Source organism: Galleria mellonella, unplaced genomic scaffold (assembly GCF_026898425.1).
Source record: "Galleria mellonella isolate WM207_F2 unplaced genomic scaffold, CSIRO_AGI_GalMel_v1 utg537, whole genome shotgun sequence".
NCBI classification, from domain to species: Eukaryota; Metazoa; Arthropoda; class Insecta; order Lepidoptera; family Pyralidae; genus Galleria; species Galleria mellonella.
Window position 1 is genome coordinate 761,915 of NW_026442112.1, and position 24,001 is coordinate 785,915.

The 24,001-nt window shown below is 29.9% G+C and overlaps 1 protein-coding gene across 3 annotated transcripts in view; it reads right to left on the reverse strand.

Annotated features, from left to right (window-relative positions):
- LOC113512628 (uncharacterized) overlaps positions 1-24,001 on the reverse strand; it is a 59,229-nt gene that overhangs the window by 27,019 nt on the left and 8,209 nt on the right. The gene's annotated exons all lie outside the window — the stretch shown is intronic.

Genomic DNA, 24,001 nt, shown 5'->3' on the forward strand with positions numbered 1-24,001 from the left:
CACGGGTCTATTAACTTATATTGTATATACCTATATAGCAAATCTTTACTTATAAATATAGTGTATATATTCCAGTCACGCGGACAAAGTTGCAGTTAAAAATATTAATTATTATTAATAAAAGTTTTTAGAAAGCCACCTGATGAAAAATCATCCTCGCCTACAGTAATGAATATATATATATATATATATATATATATAGAATAGCTACCTGACGGAGAAAACCCAAGTGACTCAGAGATATCCGTGCAGACGGTACTTTTACAATGTTTTACTCTGGCAAAATTTTACATAAGGGACATAAAAAATCAACAAAGCCGAAAAATAAACTGCATAAAAGTTGCAAAAATTGTTGAACTTTTTATGACCAAAGTGTTTCATACTAATAGAAAAAATATGCAAAGCATTGCTTTGCCATTGGAGGATATTGTCAGTAGTTGGCATGCTTGGCAGACGAGTTAGCAGCCACAGTTAGGCTTTGTGCTGTTTCAATAGGAACGCTGCTGCTTATCCCTCAACCATTAAGTTCCCTCAGTAGACTCTTACGAAATCCACAGAAAAGGAAGGGAGTAGATAATGTGTGTGCGCGGGCGTTATAAAATAAAATTTAAATTAATTACAAGTGCAATTTTTTTTGTGCAAAAACATTAAAAAAGATATTTTCTCGAAGTATAGTAATTTCATTCTTGCCTACGTGTGTAACATATACATAAAATATCGCCAATTTTTGATGTTTATCAAAAATAAAGTTAAATTAACAACCTCCAATTTTATGACGGTGTTTAAAAATATACTACATGAGCATCAAAAATTTTATAACGAACTAAATTTCGTTTTCGCAGTATCTATATAAACTCCAATAACCTATTTGTTGGCAGTATCAACAAAGTTCGAGAACATCAGATGCCGGCAAATCGAAATCGTAGCCAGCTACTTTATGTTTCGTATGGAATATAAGATTTTACGATAAGGCTAAGAGGAAAAAAGTCTAGACTGCTTGTTTGGGTGATACGTAGAATATATTTTGTTAGCAAAGATAAACAATCTGTCGCTATTTTAGACCTCTTACGAGATAAAGAGGAAAATGTCTTTTTGATTATTAATTCATTTTATTTAATAATGACTTATATTCTAGATTACATGGGCAAAGCGGCAGTAAACAGTTAGTACAGTGAGTATACTATTAGTAAAAATTTTAGAATCGTCCCACATATGGTCTAATAGATATATTCAATTGTACAAAAACAGCCTATAGAAAAGGGGTTATTCAAATTGTAAGCAAATGACATGCTTTTGATATATTATTGAGCTTTTCTGCATATTTTTTAAACGTAACGTTACGTCACATAAACTTAATATAACTTTTCTTTTTTGAGCTGATTTAACTTGTGGTTGCTATTTAGTGTGAGTATATGTGTGTGTTTGTGTATGTATGTACGTGTATACGTATATGTATGTATGTATGTGTATATGTATGTATGTGTTGTATATGTATGCGTATATTTGTGTATTGGTGCATATGTATATATTTATTATTGAATGTATATATCTGTTGCGTATGTGTAAAAATATTATTGTGACTTCAACGTTTGCCTACCTATTTGATTTGTTTATTTTTTCTGCATTTCCTTTAACAATTGTCAACTACATAACCTACGAAATTAATTTAGAAAAACCTGTTATTGGCCATACTATTTTGTTATAAAATGTTTGTTAATTTTATTTGTAAACAGCTGTTGGTTTTTTAAAATAAATAAATAAATATAAAAACACAAATTCTAACATTCATAATATGAATATTTTGCTAACTTATAAATATAACTAACATTGTGAGATTATCAAACCACTTTTGCGCAAAATTGAAAGAATAATACAGTCAATTCCATTGAAAAGTTTGTATAAACCACAAATATTTAAGTTCGCATTCGGGCTCTGAGTTTATGTCCCCGACGATTTACGCATATTCCAGTTTTGTGCTGGAAACGAATATTTATTTGTGTCAGAATTAAATTCCGTTGAATAAACGTTAAATGATTAAACGGTCGATTGAATATTTTAAGCTCCTAAAATATATATACACCGACATGTAGTAGCTATTTTCAATGGATTACAATAATATACAGTAAGAGTATCGTACCCACATTTCACAAGATACAAAAAATAATATACTAATTTCATATTTATTTAATTTTTCATAATCTATATTTTTAATATATATGAATGAATAAATACGTCTGACGATGATGTTTCGTGATCGATATTTATTCCACGAAATCACCACAAATCTTATGTTTCAAATGAAAAAATATTGAATTTCGGCATTATGACTGATAGCTATTACTGATGAGCTCTCTGTTCCTGACGGATGACAAAATTTTATATTACAACGTTGAAAAAAGAATTAAATTGTAAATATGAACACATTTTGCTCCGCATTTTGAAGGGAATAGTCGAGAAATAACGCGATTTCTATATTTAACTACCACTCAATTATGACTCAACATAGAACATAACATTTATCCCAAGAGGGTTTAATGAACTTGTTTAAATTAATTTTATTTGCTCACAACAAATGAATTTATCCAGGTATTATTTTGTAGTGTATTCATCATAACAGCTACAGTTGATGAATGTACACGCATTTATTGCCTGTTGCTGTTACCTGTATGAATGCTTATTGGGACAGTTATTATATACCTACATCGGATTTGGAGACTTTATTTCTCAGTAAATCTACCAAAGTTTTTCATATTAAATTGGTTGATTAAAATCTTTGCTTTAATCGGAGAGATAGACAAAATATTAAATTAAAATATAATGTTTTGGCTTCCGATAGCTCAAATGTGTGATTTTTTAGGTTTATAAATCAGCAAAGTATAACCACTAAAAGACGACGCTCTTATAAAAGTACATACGTGTCTGCTTATTTTAAAATTAGGTACAAATTAACGTCTCCATTTTAATTAAAATATATATGCAAACATTTAATTAAAAAGTTTACTTAAGTAAGAAAATGTTACTTGTAACCGGGTTTGAAATCCTTTGTCACTGTCAATACATCTCTAGAACTAAGTATCAATATAAATACCTTAAGCTCTCCGTCGCAGCTGCTACCCGAACTAATTAACTTCTGCTAAGCAAAATACTTGAGACTACCGCGTAATTATTTTCTAGCTAGACTGCTCTCTTCAGATATAACAAAGTAACATATTGTTAAGTATATTTACCCGCTTTATTAGAAAAAAAGATTTTTTTTACGACTTAGTAGAGAAAAAAACTTGAGAACAGATTATTACATTTTATATTACTCCTAGATGATTAAATATAGATTTTTTTGCCATTAAGGAGAAAGTTTGGCAAAAAGAAGCTTATGCCATACTTAAGTCATAATTTTTCCCTTACTTGCTTAGAGTAATTCTCTTTTTATTGTTTCTTTTCTTTTCATTTTTCCTAATGTATTTCTATGACATTATCATTAAATCTAAACGTTTCATAATATAATTGGAATGGTGTGTATAATATTAAATAATATTTTTATCATTACCACTCGTATAAGGGGATTGCCTTTAATGCCAATAGTTTTTAGGGCACTATCAAGCTTTTTTTCTTTAACTTCTTATAAAAAAAACCCCAAACTCATCATCATCACAAGACGTTAACTGTACATACTGAACATAGGCCTCCCCTTATTAAAGTGTTTTGCTAGTAGTTGCCACATTTGGCAGGCGGTTCGGCAACCGCGTTTATGCTTTTGAAAAATTACTGTACTTTTAAAACGGTACTGTAAAAGTTTACGTAGATAAGTGACAATATTCAAACTCTCAGCATAGATAAAATAAAGCCCACCGTAACGAAGTGACCAAGAACTAACCGCGAAGATTTCCAAAGGGATGTCGACCTGATTGCTTTTATTGCAAGGAACAGGATTGCTAATTCTCATTACTAAGAAATTATAATCTCCGCCTATGCCAATTAAGCATAATAGGTTTTTTAATGGCTAGAATTGGAATGGCGTATCAACATATAATAATAGTATACAATGACAAGGCGCCAATAGGGTCGTGCCAGAATAGAAAAAAAGATGCAGTCAGGCCAGTTAGTCCACCGCGAAGAATTCAAGAGTAAGTAACCACGATAGTTTAGACCTATAGACGTTTTCTCCCTTCGGGTTCTTAAGGTTGACTGAAAGAAGTTCTTTTAAGGGATAAATACCGCCTATGTAGATTTTTGCTATAACGTAATATCTAAACTATACGTGAATATATGTATATATAAAGCATATAAATAAATAATTTCTAAGAAGACCGCCTGAAGGTCAACCTGATAAGATATAATCCCTTCCCCTTAAAGGATTAATAAACATAAAACAGAGAATCTCGGTTCATTGCCAGCGTTAAACAAATGCAAATTTAAAATGTTTGATTATTCAATATAGGAAAGGAACTTCGTGTTCGGTTTCATAACAATTTTCCTCAAGGAGTCCATTCTCATTTAATGCTCTGATTACACGGTACAATGCAAAACACAAACGGAATCTCGTGATTATTTTCCCTCATTGCTTCCTCGTTCTTTCTGTTTTTAACCATGAAATTAAGATTCTTTTTCAAAAGAGCTATAAGAAAAAGTTATCCTTCAATTTAAATATTTTTGAAATAATAGAAATATTAAATTAAAATTAGTGTTAATTTTTTTAAATACAGTCAAATGAAACCAAATCGTATTATATCTTCGACGATATAATGACTGTTTTCTTAGAATGCGAAAGCCACTTCTTCTGTGACAGTGCTTCCTTCTCGTTTGAATTTAATTAAAACCATTTTTTTTTTTTGTATTTTCGCAATCAAAACCACTAGATACTGATTGTTCTAGAATAATATCAATGATATTGTGACTGAATGAAAATGTTTGTTTTTATGAGATAAAATTTACCAAAAAATTAAACAGTTACCTAACAACATTACTTTTAATTTAACAATACCAACAGAGAAAATGACATTATAAAAACAAAATGAGACCGCCCGACACTTTTATGTCTATTTATTATGTAATGATGATATCAGCCATTAATTGTTCACTGCTGAACAATTACTGCCTTCCTCTTGAGGGGTTTTGCAATTAGTTGCCATGCTCAGCAGGCAGGTTGGCGACCACAGGTTTAATGCTTTAAGAGGAATGCTGCTACCCATCTCTCGACTATTAAATTCCCTTAGTCGCCTCTTACGACACCCACGGGAAAGGAAAGGGTGGCCTATTCTACACCGGGACCACACGGTTTTTATGATTTTATTTTATATATCATATTTAATGTATATTTTTTATAATTCCATATTCAGATTACAAGAATAAAGAACAAGGGTTGAGCATCCGTACTGATATTTAGTCAATTGTCATAACTTAAAGATTTTATTTAGTTTTTTTTTCGTATCTAATATTACTCGTATGTTTTATAAAGTGATTTTATTTTTATTAGAGCAAAGCATACTTGACTTCCTTAAGTAGTTTGATTTATTACAGAGAAAAAATATACATGTTTATTATCCGGGCACTATTTTAATTGTTTTTAGTAATTTTATTAAAAATTAGTAATTCGACCCGACATCTCTTGGATAGATAAAATTTTGGAAAATAACATATAGGTCATTTCACACGCTGTAATGTAGATTTATATAAGTGAAAGAATGTTTAAAATTATTTGTGTAGTTTTTGAATTTATTCATTACAAACAACCAAACAAAAATGAAGTCTTTCCTCTTTGTAATATCAGTATAGACTATGGAATGTACTTTGGACAATTGGCAATATGTACAGTTATATATATAATATACAAATATAATAGCTAATAAAAATATTAACTATTATATTTATATAAAAATTAAAAAAAATAATTAATTTATATAAAAAATATTAAATAGGAAAATATTAATTATAAAAAAATATTGTTTAAGTATCAATTTTTACATACATAAACATATTAAAATATTATTAAATAAGCATTATTTTTATTGCATTCGTATAAAATATAGTTGCCTTCTTGAAAAGGACTCGTACCATTTCAATGAAATTCGGCATAAAGGGATTTTAGAGGATAATAAATCCTTTTGGATATGAGACAGGGAAAACTCAATTTCAGCAACAAAACTCAATTGTCCAAATATACTACCTACTCAGCAACAAAGAAAAACAACGCTTAAAATTAAAAAAATATATATATATAAAATATAAATTTACATAAAATATAAGGTATTCTGTAATAATGTATTTTTTAAATATACAATAAAGTATATACTAATAAAAGTCAATTACCGGATGTATATTAGAGTAGCCCTTTAAAACAGCGGTACCCATTTGGATAATTCTTTTTTATTTTGTTTGAACTTTGTCTTGGTAATTAGATTACCAAAACAAAGTTTATATAAAAGAAAATGTTTGATAAATCATAGATAAAAATGATAAATTTTGATTAAAAATCTCCATATAAAAAGGCAGTAAGTGAGACTGAAGACAGTAAGGAAATATTTAAATGTCATATTATTTCTTTATGTAATGTCTGTAAAAAAGGAAATTTGGTCTTATTTTCTTCATTAATACAGACGGAGCAAAGACGATACGATCAACTAGTTGATACTGTAAAAGATTTATTTTCCTACATTAAAAAATAACTACCTATAATATATACTCAAAGCAAAACCTTTATCAAGAATCATAGTACTGGTTTTTAGATGATTCTTGCTATAAGCCGCACCACCACCACTTAGAAACACCACTTATAATAACCCACCCGTTATAAGCAGGAAAGGAGAATATATGGTACAATATCTATATATTAGCCCAATATCATATATATTAAATATCGGTTATCCAATATATATCGAAATTAATATAGATATGGTATAAAAAATTATATCCGACTATTATGTGTAATATCAAAATAGGTGATGAACCTTTCCAATATATGCACGCAGATATCGAAGTAGTGTCACTATTATCCATGCCCAGTTTTGTTGACAAAGTTTTACCTAATTTGCATTTCAAATGTCAGTTCTAAATAATTTTCTATCTTTGGCTGAGCTTGTTGATACAGAATACGATTCACGGATATGGTTACAATGTATCATAAATTGTAATGTGTGTAAAGCACTTGCAGTATTATCACTGCATTCCGTAAATCATTAAATGCTGAAAATAAACATGTATTAATGTTATTACATTAATACATGTTTATATTCAGCATTTGATGATTTTATGCGTGTTATGCGATCATATTATGTATGTTATGCGATACCGCATTACTTATAAGAAAAAAATTTTGCAACAATTTTGAAGTCGTTAAAATTATGGGGACTCTACTACATTAGCTAATATGGAATCGAAACTCGATAATCTTTTTTCCCGATCTGTTACTAGTTACGCAAACATAGTATTATATAATCTACGCCTAAACTATGGGGCTGTTCTACTGATACTTCATTATACCGTTCCTTCGGATATTTGTTACTTTAATCTTCAGATTATACACACAACAAATTCTATAAGGTAGGAAAAATCCAAGCTTTGTTAATAATATATTATTATTATATAATAAACCACATTATTATGCCCTATTGAATAACATATTCCTGTGAAATCTGATAGAGATTTCTTTTGTTTATTCTAGGAGAAAACTAGGCTATTGAATGAACTAAGAAATTAATGGAAAAAACATCAAGAACGGTGAGCCCCTTCGTATTACCTATCTGAGAAGCTTGAGCTAATACCCAGCTTGTTCTTTTGCATTATTCATTTACCTCCTTTCTCAAAGACGAATCATTATTACCTTATTTACTGAATCTCTACCTTGTTGGTATATTATCTATGAGAGAATTTATTATTACAAGTATTACTTATTATAATTAAACAACTATAAATATTTAATTCAAAGCACTTTATGTGTTTAAACGGTTTTTTTTAAAATACTATTTTAAATAATGTAAACCAAGAAGATTCTCAGTTTGCTAATTCTGAATTGAATGTCATAATGCTTTTAACAATAGATGTGATTTAATCTCGTGTTGATTTTATAATAATTTCATTCGTTATTTGATTAGATTTATTTTGTTTAATTTCGCTACCATTAGTATGTATTTGTTTGGCATCACTCGAAGATTGACCACGACAATATATACTACCAGAAGTTCCACAACTTTCTATATTAGCCATTGACCTCCGACTGTCATTTTCTTCGCGCACGTTTTGCGACACGTGTTTCATCTTTAAACGAGATATCTTCAAGAAAATTATTAGGTCGCTGCTCGAAACCTACTGTTAACCGTTTCGTAGTTTGGACGCCAATGGTTAATACTAGACTCCGGACAGACATGTGGACTATGCAAAATAACACCGAGTTTAGTATCATATTAATTTTGTGATGACGAACTTAAAATTTTTTTACAGTGCAAAAAAACTGCTCGATATTGCTTTCTAGATTCATATTATTAACGTCCACAAAACATCTGATTGTACATCGATATATATGTATTTTCAGGATACAAGATTGAATTTAAGTTGATTTTTCAACTGACTTGAGTAAAGGAGGAGTTTCTTAATTCGGTTGTCTTTTATGTTTGTAGTAATTTGTAGTTTGTAGAATAAACTTACAGATTGATTTTCATTGGTTTAAAAATTTTATCATAATCGGTTTATAACTGGTTTTACCAAGAAGGAAGGCGGTGTTTTTATTATTTTATGGAACAAAATTTTGAATTTTTACTGAATAAAATATTTTATTAATTAACATAATATACTGAGAAATTTTATGACTACTAACTAGATATCGTAAAATTATGGATGCAACCCACTATCGTGAGATTGGGACGAAAGTTGTTTATTAAACATGAATGTTTCCCTATTTCTTAAAACATTCCTTTCGGCCCGGTTCCCACAGCCCATATTAAATTCATATATGTCATTCATATGGTATTTCTACATGAATATTTTAATGGGTCGTTGAACGGTTTTATATATATCGTCCATACAACAAATCATGCGAAGACTTACTTAATCTAGTTGACCCGACTGATATTGTCTTAGAAAATTCAGTTTTTTTTTTTATATTGTTAAATAAAAATTTATGCAGAATTGCTAATTTTAAATTTAAATATACAATATATCACGGTCTTGTGCGTTTTTCTTAATCCAGGGTCCTGAAGTCGAAGTCTGGCTTAAATCTATACTTATAATAAATCTGTAGAGAGGTCAATTCTGTATATGAAATATATTTTCAAAATAACTATCAGGGGGTGATTAGTGATCGATACTGATGCCAAAAATGCAATCAGTAAAATTTTTGTCTGTCTGTCTGTATGTTCATTATAGAAACAAAAACTACTCGACGGATTTTAATGAAACTTGATACAAATATTCTTCATACTCCTGGGTAGGTTATAGTATACTTTTTATCACGCTACGATTGATAGGAGCAGAGAGTGAAGAGAAATGTTAAAAATCTCCACCCGTGCAACGCCGAGACGGGCCGCTAGTCATATATAAATTTTTAAAATTCTTGTTTAGCTTGTTACATGCGCCGTACTTTGGATGTACGAATATATGTATCTACATACAACTATCGTCCTGTAAGCTTTGATGACAGCTGTAATTTTGGACATCAGAGGAAATATCGAAATTATCTATATAAACGAAAGCTCTTTTTCAGATGAAAAAAAATGTTTCATTGATTAATTAAGAAGTGTATGGTATAATTAAAATCCTTAATAAGAAACGAAAGTGTTTTCCAAACTTTTCTTAATTAAGTTATAAGTGCCCATTTTCTTTTCTAGATTTACATTGACCCTCTAGACACCCATTTGTCCAATTTACATGCAAATTCTTCTGGTTACCCGTTGTTACACAAATCGACTCATTTTTTAATTGCTTAATAATACCTTATTAATGTATTAATGATTAAAATAATGTACGAATACTAAAAAATAATTTAGGAAGATTCGAGATGTTTCGTTATTATCACTCACATTGAAAAATGTATATATAACATTAGTACGTTATCACTACGTTTCTATTGTTTTACTGTAGACTATTTATTTATTTGCTTATTCATTAGTACATATATGTGTATGTGGCGGACTTAATGCCAAAAGCATTCTTTCCCAGTCAAACATAAGGAAGTGTCAGAATACTCGAACCACACCACCACCAAGATAGACTACGGATTTTATTTTTCATTTAAATTTGTATCATTAAGTAAATCTCTTAACTGCTTTTCTGTCGAACAATAATTTCATAAATATAGAAAATTTACTACACAAATTTTCATTTAGTGGTTAAAATAAAGAATTTTACTAAAAAAATTACTATTCTTTCTGGTAAGGAAAATATTGCTATTGCTATTTTATCGCTCGATTAACATAAAAGATGGTGATAACGCCTCCTGTCAGGATCAATGCTGACAAGTCGAATGTAACCTTCATTATAATGGCAACAGCGCTTGGTATTACGTTCGTAAGTGTATGTCATTACATTAATATTGTATGTAGATATAGATTCATGTGTACATATTTCGAATATTATCAGTTAGAGGTAGCAGGTACTATGGGGTAATATGTTCTAATATCTATAAGACATTATAATATTCAATTCTGTTTGATACTGTAAATCGTTGGCACTGATGGAATTCTTACAAAAGTCTACAAAACCGTTTTCCACACAAACCTATGGAAATGGTAATGTATATTAAATTACTTAATATGTTTAGTTTACGTCATATCTTTAGATCCTGGTTCTTCATATAATTGGTGGTGGGGTTGTCTCTTCTTCTCTTTACTTTACTCTCCTTTTGCATTACATGAATAAAGCATGTCAGGTAAATATTACTAATCATCCTGAGATAAAACGTTCTAAAATGTCGTTGCATGCGACTGTGTGAACAAAGTAGAAGTCCTAAGTGCAGCGGTAATAAATCTTTAACTAAAGCTCTATATTGAACTGCCTGGATTATAGCAATCTATATCCAGCTTTTGTGAAGGTGGTCCCATACCCGATAGCGGAATGTTAAAGGGTTGTAAAAATATAGTATAATGTAATTTTAATCACATTGTCAATGTACACATTTAGCGGTTTATTCAGGATAATTTCTCTAGACTAACTCAACGTATAAGTACATATATGTTAGGAAACAGAATCGTCGACAGTCCTGATTTTGCATAGCTTAGCACACGCTTCCGTGCATGAGAGCTGGTTAAACTATTCTCTTCCATTGCCTTTGACCTAAATCGGCGCATCGGAAAATAATCAATTTGGGTATTTTTGCCAGTCTGAATTTTGGGTTGAAAGCCGTGGGTATTGTGGACTTCTGTTCTGAGTAGATATCCATAGATAAGTTTATAAAAAATATCTTTTTTTAAATAATATTTTATATATGTTAAGTACATATATGCTGTGTGGTCCCCGCATAAAATGGGCCGCCCCTGCTTTTCCCGTGGGTGTCGTAAGAAGCAACTAAGGGAACTTTTAAATCGAGGGATGGGTCGCAGTGTCCCTCTTAAAACTTCACTAAAAGCCTAACTGCGGTCGCCAATCCGACTGCCAAGCATGGCAACTATTGACAAAATACCCCAATAGGGAAGGCCTACTTTTAGCAGTGAGTAGTTATTGGCTGATATAATAATAATAATAAAAAATAGGTGCTTAATTTTTTTCTGAGCTTAATATAGAAATACGGAAGAAAAGTAATAAAACAAACGTCGAACTCGTAAACCAAATTGAAATTTAACTTCTGACAGCTAACTGACGCGCCTGTGGCACTTTATAATAAAACTATGCTTATGTAGGAAAGGGCACATTTCCCGTCATTCTTATTTTCATGGATAAACGCAGTCATTTTTGGACCACTGTACCGATCCTGTATAGGTACTGACAGTAAGGTAAAGATTTTCAGTACATAGCAAATATATTAAATAGTATGTTTCCAATATATATAGAGCATATATGCTTTATTTATGTTGTAATCTAGACTTTCATTTTGCATAGAAAAGATATACAAGACTTAGTAGGTATAAAAACCTTTGCAAATATATGTATATAACTATATTATAAGGATATAAATACTTGCTTCGTTTACATACATATTTCTCATATAATGCAAAGTCTATTATTTATTTATTAATGAAAAACAGTCATGCTAAATATTTATTTTCTTTTAAGAATAAAATAATACAAGTCCCCGGTATTTTTTTATACAATTTAGAATGGCAAACACACTGACGACCCATCTAATAGAAAGTAGTAACCGTTGCCTATAGACATGAGCAGTACTATGGACATAATAGGGTATACTGAATATAGAGAATATATATTAGCTGAATTCTTCCACTATCGTGTTGCATATCTGTTTCGTTATATAAAATCTTTAACACGAGGCATTCATTTGCCTGCTCACTGAACTATCAAGCCAGTATGCGGGCATCCATCTCAACAAATTCGACTACTTACATCAACTCGGAAAAATAAAATTCTCTTTTACGGGAGACGGGAATGAAATTTTTAAAAATTAGCAATGCATTGATAATCTTTTTGTTACAGTAGTGCAAGATGGGAAAACTAAAGTACTTTCAAATAGAAAAATGGTGTGCTTTGAAAGAGAATTAAATTCTTTAGTGAATAACTAAATAATATTATTTATAATAAATAACAATTAATATTATGAAGGATATTACTAATATATTGTGTGTATATATGTATATATATATATGTAACTAGACGATATCAATAGGTACATAGGAGATATTTACGAAAAATAATCAGTAGATTGTCGCCTGTCTGTCTATTTGTCTAAATGTTTGCTCCAGCATCACGCAAAACTAATATACAAAATTAGATGCGATTTTCACAGTCGTATTTTTGAAGATCTAATTTGAAAACCGATATATGTCTGTGATACGTCATTTATTTAATTGGTTTTCTAGCTTTTGTAACCTTGCCATGTGGCTATCCCTTTCTTTCCTATGTTCAGCAGTTATTTATATTAGCTATTATAAATGTGTAAGTTAATTTGTTTCTTAGTTTGTTGCCTTTTTGTACCTTTAGGGCTTTACTAATTATCATGAAATTATATGTACACGTAGTACTTGAAAAAGAGAAGAATATACGTAGGCTATATTCTATAATCAATCAACACATTCCGGTTACGCGAACGAAGTCACGCGTAAAAACTAGTATTTATTTATTTAAACTTTAAAGCAAAGGACTTCAATAATAGTAACATATATATAACGTAGTACCTATTTATATTTTACACACACTTTACCACTTTACCCTGAACAACAGTGATATTTGATAATTTATGCATTGTGACTTGCTCATTATCTAACTATTAACAGCATTCATTATGCAAATTATATTGCAACTGCTTCAGTTTTATACAGGGTAGTAATGGTGCATAATAATCGTATGTAAGCGACCTCTGAAGGCGTTCATGTACTCGTATTTTCAAGTTGATATAACTATTATTGATAATTATTTATATGTAGATTTATTGGATTTACTATTTTATAATATCAATTTATAATTTAATTTTGTTTTAAATATAATAGAAAATGATCCAATTAATTATTATACTTAAAAGTATAGTTATTATGCAACGAAATAATTTAAATTTTGTTCTCCAAGAAAACTTCGACTTCAATCGTGGCAAAACCATTGAATTTGTGTTAAAAATTAAATTACTGAATCCATTTTAAAACATTTCTATGGGACTAATCTGAAAGTATGTCCTTTCAAATAAAAAATGAACTTACCAAATTGGTTTACAAATGAAAAAATTTTTAAATAAAGTAACAATCATAAAAAATTCTACGTAATTGGGGATGTTCTTCTTTTTTGTTGTCGATTGAAAATAAAAATAAAAATTTACTACAATAATATACCTATATATTATTTGTAACGGATGACTTAAAAAATACTCGATTTTAAAAATACGTTCACCTACATTATCAGCAAGTAACATAGGTTATATATATTACTTTCAAAAAATTTAAGATCCCTAAGAAAATTATAATAATGTAGTCAATCTTATCTATATTTAATAATTTAATAAATAAAAGGTTATTAAAAAGATTAAACATTATAAAACATTATAAATATAGAAGTTATAAAGGAGACACTCATAACTATTTATCACGCAAAATTGTATGAAAAAGTTTAGCCGCCTTTTTAAAACATTTATACGGAGTTTTGAATCGAATCGTTTAAATCTATTGAATGTACCAGCATAATTAAAAGTTTTATTACGAAACATTTGCTATATATAGCCTATTAATCATTATATGATTAATTAAAGGACAAACGCATCTGGCTCCCCTTCACTGAGCATCATGTCCTTTCATTTTCAATATTCTGTATAATGAGACAATATAAATCAATTACCCTGAATAGTCAATAATTATAAGCAGAGCAATTAGAGAATCATATTAATATTATTGATGTAGCACTTAGCGTTCAAAAATATTTCTTGTTTTATCTGTTTTGAAAATGAAATGGCACGTCATCTTAACACATTGGTAACTACAATTATATTCATTTTTTACAAAAACTTATAGGTATTATAAAAGCGACAGCGTGTAGTATGTTTGTGTGCGTGAAGTATGAATGTAAGGTATATCCAAAGATTGTTCTTAGGGTATATATAAATGGATTAATGTATGGACTGTATGTTAGAATTACATTATATTCCTTTATATTAAACTTTATCAACAATATACCATAAATAGCTACAACAATTATAAATGTAAAAAGTTGCAATGATAACTGGATGGATCCATTCCCTATTCAAAAACCACTGAACGGATTTTAATAAAATTTGGTACGCGGATAAATTATACCCCCCTCATGAATTACTGCTCTCATCTGTGGGCCAGAGTACCTGAATTGGTAACCAGGTACTCAGGCTCACGGCTGGTGCTTGGTTCTTTTGACTCGATTCAAAGACGGGAGAGAATTGTTACCAATCCTAAGCATACAGGCGGTATCGAGATAGTTTGTATGTTCTGCTACTTGTATAAGGTTCTATATAGGTATATATATAACTTAGTGTTCTGAGAAATTATTCTATATGTTTTTTTAATGAATTATAATGGAATGGTAACTCCGCCTGCGCTAACGGTTATGCACTGGCGTGGCACCAATGAGGGATGATAAGCAAGAATGAAAGGGCAGGTCAGTTAGTCCATTGTGATGAATACACCTGGGATTCAGCGCGATGATTTCCAGAAAGGCAACAGCGACATCAACTTGATAGGGTATATTGTTAGAATGTTACCCACAATCATCTTTTATCATATAAATATAGGATAGTTAAATATTTATGTGATTGGCCTACAATATCTGGGCTACAGAATATCAGCGTGTATCTTAAACTAAACTTTATCTATGAGACGACTAAGAAACCCATGATCATTAATCTATATTATTAACTATTAACACAGCCAAAACTACTACTATAAATCTGAAATTTGATACATGTTTTTTTTATAACGTTAACATCCATCAAGAAATAATTTTGGAAAATTTTAACTAAAAGAGGAAATACGACATGTGTACAAAGCCGTGGGTAACATATAATAATTTATATTCATCTTCTCGATTGTTTCTAAGAAAAACCAATCAATACACAACTCAAATAGATGATTAATATATGATATTAATGGACACTAGGAAGTAATTCCCCCTAAATTCCAACGGGTAAACGAGATGACATGTGTAAATTTGTAGTTTCGCATATGAACGACTATGCGGGAAATAACTATTTTATATAATTAATTATAAAGGAATAAAATATAAACAGAAACTCTTATTTATAAAAACTTCAAATCTTTCATAAACCTATTTTTCTTCTTACCAATAAGACATTTTATTTGTTTTACTATTACCATCTTATATTTATATGTTAGTTATTTAAAAACAAATTATTATTTTAGCTATTGAATTATTTTGTCTCTTTCTTCTATTCTTTTATATAAAGAGCATATTCCTTTTTAAAAGGCCGACAACACACCTGCAATGCTGTTAGTGTTGTGAGTGATCATAGGCGGCGGTAGTCACTTACCACCAGGTGAGCCGCATGCTCGTTTGCCCCCTGTGTTGTAAAAAAATTTAAATTTTCAATTTGTACAAATTTTACAAAACAGTGTAATAGTTAAAATAAATTTGTAGCTATTATTTCTAATACGTAACGCTTTGTTATACCGATTAAATATATACACATCTAACATCTATATCTAATATTATACACAGGTGTTCCTTGGGTAAATTATGTGTGCGCCGAGTACGGATTTCCCGAAATTCCCGCGGGAGCGTTAGTTAACGGGTTATAGGCGCGTAATGCTGCGGAAAGCAGTAGGTATCTATGCAAATTAAAGCGAAATAACACAGAGTAATTGTATTGTAGGCCTCTGGCTGAAACCCAGCCAAAACTACATCATAGTACATGCCACTAATTTATATTTCTCTGATATGTATAAACGCGGATAATGAACGACACACCACTGACGGTGTTTAGACAAGAGTCTCGAAAATCTTTGATCCAGCACGAATGACGCTTTGTTACATAACGGAGATGTCTTCTCACTATTATCCTCTATTATAATACATAAAAGTCTGCGTGGGCGGTATTTGCAATTGTTAATATTATTATGTTTTGAGTGGGGTGGAAAGTTATACCTACATTATTTCTGGCCGCACCCTTCTCCCACGCACATCGAAACCCTTCAATTTGGTCTGTATACAATGAAATCGATATTTGAATCTCCGAATGACGACAACGACTATGCTGTCACCGTGTTATGAGTAGTTTATAGAGAGACTGTTATCTACACCGAAATATAAATTATACATTCGGTCATAGATATTGATTTAATGTTAGATGTCGAAACTGCATTTTCTTATACGTTAATTTTTGGTCTTAAATAAATAAATAAAAGCACTTACGAGTACTTTGACTCTGGTTAAATTCGATTTCACGGTTGCTAATTACTACCGGAAACTCGTTGAAGAAAATTCAGATAACAAAAACATGGTATTTTCGAAAGAGTTCAGCATGACCGGGGTTGTATCAATAGATAGCTTATGTATAACATTAAAGCAAGAAATGTAGTAGTGACATAGTTCTCATAAAGATATTTACTCCATCTATCTTCATTAAGTCTATGCAGTTACGACATATCCCCCGTCCATGTCGGAACAATAGCGGTTCATACATTGCTCATACATTAAGTCACAATGCAATGTTAGCTATCCACATGCCATTGTATAATACTTGTTTAAATTGTCATTTCCACTACATAAACAGACAATGGTATGAGCATGTCAATTCAACAAGTTAGCTCTTTTAGTAATATCGTTCACGTGTCCTTAGCTTTTATGAATAATTATTATGAAAACTTGGATATTTTGAGTAAGTAAAATCGTTAATTAATAATAATAATCTTTATTTAAAAGAGTAAATTACAATGGTCCCCATATAATTGTATATTGCAAATGATGATCATGCGATCAACAAATGAATTATGTAAAGTAGATTATTGTATTGTATTACGTGTGACTATTTTTTTTTTAATTATTCGCTTAAACTTTTTGGTTTCCTATATATTCATAACATACCTATATTTAAAATTAGATTTAGAAAGCAAGAAAGCAGGTTTATCTATGAATCCAACGAAAACTAAAGTAATGACGAACACTGAAAGGGTCAATATAAGAATAGGACAAGAAGTTATAGAATATGTAGATGAATATATATATTTGGGGCAACTAATTTCGATAAGAGACCAGTATTCTAAAGAAATATATAGAAGAATAAGTAACACTTGGAAACGGTACTGATCTTTAAATGAAATAGTTAAAAATGAAGAAATTCCTATGGCAATAAAAAGCAAACTATATAACACATGTATTCTACCATGTCTTACATATGAATGTCAAACTTGGCCTGCTAAGAACAAAGATAACCAAAAGTTTGTAGTTTGTCAACGCAACATGGAACGAAGTATGCTAAACATCAGACTAAGAGATCGATGGACAACTTCAAAAATAAGAAAAAGAACAAAGATCAATGACGTGTTACAAAAAATAAGAAAACTTAAATGGAATTGGACTGGACATATAATGAGAACCAACAAAGCCTTCTATACCAACCTAACAACTGGAGGCACTGTTAACATAGGAATCTCAAGATTTATTGTTGTTGATCAACCCATATTTCTATAAGAAAAACTATTGACATATAGTTACATTGATAGAACATTCCCTCATAAGGATACGAATGATTTCACTCTGTATACTGCACAAGTATTCTCATCCTTTTTTAAATATAAAAATTCGATTTTATACATTCAAAATTAAGATTTTATTAAAAAGATCTTATTTTTTTTGTACTCGTATATCACATACTATTCGTAAAATAATACCTTCGAATTAAAATTCTCGCACTTTTTAATTTTTTTTTTAAATTACATATATTTTTTAGATTATCCGTAATTATATAGATTATTGTCTAATATAATATATTACCATAAATCCTATGACCGTTAATGGAGCCCCTAAGAATATTAGTAAACTTTTAGGCATAATTAGACTAAGAATAATGGAGCAATTTTTCTTCAACCTTTCACGGCCTTTAGCAATGTTGCGCTTTTAAAATATTGCTGTTTAAAATAACTTTATGAATAGAATGTAATTTTTTTAAGCCTCAAGTAAACATATTTCATTTTTTAATACTCTTAACAATATTTAAATTTGTATATTTTCTATATATCCATTTCCGAAGTTGTGAAGTCGTGAAGTTTATAATGCTAAAAACTGATGAAGGTCGTCTTTGCATTTATGTTTTATTTTTTAATGATTTACGATAATATATATTAATTTATTTTATTTTAAGCTTTATGTTTAATTTGGCATTTTGTTTTCCTATTCTATATAGTGGTGACAACATCGAAAACATCGTTAACTTGTACTTACGTGAGTAAAATTTAAAGTTGTAAAGACAGTTTAAAGACCAAGAAACTTTGTGAAATGGACAGATTTATAAAAAAAAAAAAAACCGAAATACATTTAAAAATCAAGTACAAATTTTTGTGAAGAATTCTAAACAGAAGTAATAAAAAAATATCATTATTAACTAAATACTTACAATTAAAATATTACACTTTGCTAGTATTTCGAAATTATTACAGAGTTATTTTTTTTGTTTTTTAATCTTTTCAATACAAAGCTTTCATGTTTTTTTTTACTTTGCATGCATTTATATTTTTTAATCCTTAATTTGACTATGACCTATGAACTATGATGGTCAACTAATTTAGAAAGTTTCACCACTTTTAGTGAAAGTATCCTTTGTTTCATAATATATGTAAAAGGTTTCTGATAAATAATATGAGTAGGTATATCCCATATAATAATAATTACTATGCAATAATTAAACAAACCTTCCTACATTTTATTTGATTATGTTCTGAACAAATTCCATTATAAGATAATTATTTGGTTGCTATCATGTTACATTTCAGGAATATTACAAAATTTCTAATTATTCCCTTACAAAGGCTTTACCAACGCCATTTTCAGTTGATTGAATAAGTTAACAATTTGTGTTTTACGAGTAATGTGCGTTCACATGGAGAAAATTTCAATTTAGCAGATTTACCGCTGTCAGCTACGTGTTAACGAATTACGGGAGACATTGTCTTTTATGTTAAATTTGAACAATATATTTCGGTTTCTTCATACTAGACGTTCTTCCATTCAAAGTAGGTTAACTTGACCTTGGTGGTGTAGGTTTAATATACCGTCTTACATTTCGGAAGTCACAGGTTAGATTCCTACGCATTTGTATTCATGAGTATGTCTGTTTATACAGGAATGGCTATTTTCTATGTGTATTTATATATGTTATAAAAAAATATTTAATAACTAGTTTTTAACCACGTCTTTGTATGCATTATCGAGATATGTAACAAATAATAAAGTCTTTGTGCTTCTCCATCACAAAAACTAAATGCATACCGAATTTCATCATGATTGATTGAGCCGTTAAAACGTGAAGTTGTAACAAACAAATACTTTCTTTTATATTTATAATAATGGCAATGATTATTAATATATCTATCTATCAGTTATTTAGTAACCATAGTATAAATTTTGATTAGGCTGTAAGTTGATGGCGGTAAGTTTTTTTTTTTTATAACAGGACAAATGAGCATGCGGTTCACTTGATGGTAAGTGATTACCGTCGCTCATAAGCACACGCAACATCAGAGGCATTGCAAGTCTTTTGTAAGTCATGGTCTATTAAAAAGGAAACTCTTTTCTTGAATGTTTTTTTTTATGTAACATAGAATGTTAAATAAGCTGACAGCCCACTTGATGATAAATGGTATTCGTCGCTGATAGATATGAACAATACTATGGACATTACAAAGTATACTATTTCACCCATGATACACCCTATGCCTTGCCCATCCTGAGAACTAAGGTGTTATGACATTGTACCGCGTAAATTCATTATCATATCCCATCTTTCAAACTGAAATACAAACGTGCTAATACTATTGTTTCCAGGTAGAAACACGAATGTTCAAATTAAAGTTGATGTCGTATTTATTAATATTATTTTATTCAATTGTTTTATTAAAAATTATTTTATTTTTCATACTAAATATAAATATTTTATTTGGCGTTAATTAAATCCAACAAATTACTGTAATAAGCGTCAGACAATCTCACCAGTTGCGTGGTCCAGACAACGGACATAATAGCGGTACAAATTGCCAGTGTCAAAACCCAAATATTACCCCAGCGTAGACGGGGTTGAAGCGGATTGGCCACAATGAAAATTAATTGAACATTTACGTAAATATCTCAAATAAATTACTATAGTAAATACTTTATGTAAAAAAAGTATATTTGTTTTTACAAACCATGACAAGTAAATAGTTATTTTATGCACAAAAAGTCTACAACCGTGACATCATACACCGAGGAATGAAGAGATGTCTTTTAAACATATTACATTAAAAAATTTCGGATTTATATTGCGTAATCGTGATAAAGAAAATGTATTTACAAGTACATTTTGTTTCGCAACTAGCTATTTTTTGCTCCGCACAAACACTATAACAATCGTCGCAAAATTTATAGGAGACATCATCGAATGTTTATATATAGTGTATTATACTCGTAAGTGCCCCTGGACCGTTCTTTATGGCTATCTATGGAGAAGGCCTATGTTCAGCAGTGGACAGACAAGTAGATAACGATTGATACGTTAACTATCGGTTGCAAAAAAAGGGTTCTAAAATGCGTAAAATAATAATAAAACATATAGAAGTAAAAATCCTCGTACTCTTATCATTAATCATTATGAGAGTATAACATAGAACGAAAAAGCGTTTTACACATGCTGGACTATACATTAGGGATACATAAACTTCTTAATTTTTTTAATATTTTGAAATTTTAAAGCATGAGAATTAAAGCTGTATATATTTTTATAGTAGTCACGAAAATACAGATGAATTAGGAAACTCCTCCTTTTAGAAGTCACATAAAATAAAAATTCCTCATACAAGATAGTATAGGACACATCATAACCTAATTCGGTGAAATATTATTTATGGTATATCTTGTTATTCTCATAACCAAAATATTATTGTACTAAAGAATATATCATTAATAACTTACACGGCAAGATATAAATAGAAAACTAGTCTGTCGACGACATCATTTATTTGTACGCCCACCCTTTGAGTGACTGAAATAATCTATTCTCGCAAGAAAGGGGTTGCTACTTGAGCCCGATGTTCGAGTTTCCCTTACGTTAGCATCCTTTTTTCATATAAAACTACGTATGCATAAAATTCTTTGAGAGTAGAGCTATAAGCATATTTCTATTAAATAATCTTATAACCCACAGAATCATTGTTACATTTTGTATTTTATATCTGATTACTGTTAGAAATTTCTGTAATAAATATACATATTTAAACAATAAAACAAAAAAATTGCTATAGCGATAAGACCATCTTTTGTACTTTACAAACGATCCGGCTTAGATAGAATTTTTGAAAATAATATATAGTCTATTTTAATTACTGATAATAAAGCTTTTTATAGGTGAATGAACTTTTAAAATCGGTTCATAAGTTTTTATGTCTATCCATTACAAACTAATAAACTAACAATCTTTCCCTTTTATAATATTGGTATGAATTAATGTAATATGTGTTTTGTTTTCTATTATTTTTTAACTGATCCAATAAAGAATAAATAAATAAATAGATACAATGTATTGGAATTATGTGATTTTTAATAATCTAAAGAAGTATATAAAATTAACTGAATTAAATATTGAATAGAATTCAACATTCTGAGAATCTTCGATTTTCTGTACTAAGCAATAATAATTGATTTCAATTATAACAATATTTGCAAAGGATATCAAATAAATCTATGAATATACATTGTATTCTGCTATACTAATGTAAACGTTATGTAAATATAGATGTTTATTATCTTATTTTTTTTTGGGTATGAGGTCAGCTAAGCCATTGCACGTCGACCCATTGGGATCTTTTGTGCTTCCCCTTGCCTTATATCATCATTTTATAGATCCTGTGTGTTACCTTTGCGATATCCCGCGGCCCCCTGGCTCTGGATAAGCCGTTCCCAGTAGACTCATACGCATACTTGCCAAGGAATCTCACCGCACAATCTGTACAGTATATCCGAAGATAGACCCATCTTGTATAATATGTCTTACTAGCATATGACCAGTTAAGGCACCCATTATGAGTTTTGCCTGTTGTCTACCATTATTCCATACCTCAGCCTTGTCGTTTAATAACTTTTTAAAATGCCTGGGATTCTTAGTAATCTCCATTCTATATATGTTTATTACTCAATCTAACTTAAATATTTAAAAATTTATAAGCAGATCATAGCGTACGCGTAGATTGACACATGGATAATTGTTATTCCATTTCATGTGAATGTACGACATACTTAATTTAAATACCTACTACTGTTTTAAATAAAAAATTACACACGATATAAAATCTCAAATGTACAAACGTAGTTAACACTCGTTTGCGCTACACTCGCCTGTGAAGGGTTGCGGATATAGCTGTTCACACAAAGATCTAGTGCCGTCACATGGCTGTCTGAGACGACGATGTACGGTTTTCATTTAGGCCACGTGTAAACCGTTCTTTAAATGTTAAACTGACTTATAAAAAATGTTTTCAAACTGGATAAATTTTGCTCTCACTTAAATGACTGAATCGATAAGAATATTTGATATACCGACTATTTCTAAATTAAGACAGGATATTAAAAAAAATAGTACGTAAAGTTTTGTTTTATTCATCAAATCAAATAAACTGATAGCTTTATTTGCATTTTCTAAAATTATGTGCACTGTTAAAATATAAACTAGTTATAAATGCACTGCTTCATTTTATGAGTTTCAACAGTGCCAGAAACTGCAGTTTATTAGTAAGTTCATTAGTTTCCATTATGAAGTAAACTCATAACCCATATAATTTACTAATTTCCTTGGCAAAATACTTTTTTATTGTTATTATTAGGTTATTTTTAAGGGCTAATGACAATGTGCTATTTTATGAGAAATACATCAACAGTTGCAACACTAGAAGGCTTATAGTGAGTTGCCAGCTTTTTATTAATTATAATTTATTAAGAATTTGGAGAGACTTATATTGTAGTATAACAAATTAACCTTACAGTACTTGTAAAATAAGGATTGCGTAGTTTCTGTCGACATTCGAAGCTTTAGAATTAATCCTTACTAATATTATAAATGTGAAAGGTAGTTTGTTTGTTCGTTACCAATTCACAGCTGAGCCAATCACTATAAAATTTGGTATCCACGTACTATATCGGATAGAAAAGGTAGGGTACTATAAATATATCCTAAACACGTGGACGGTCGCGGATAAAAGCT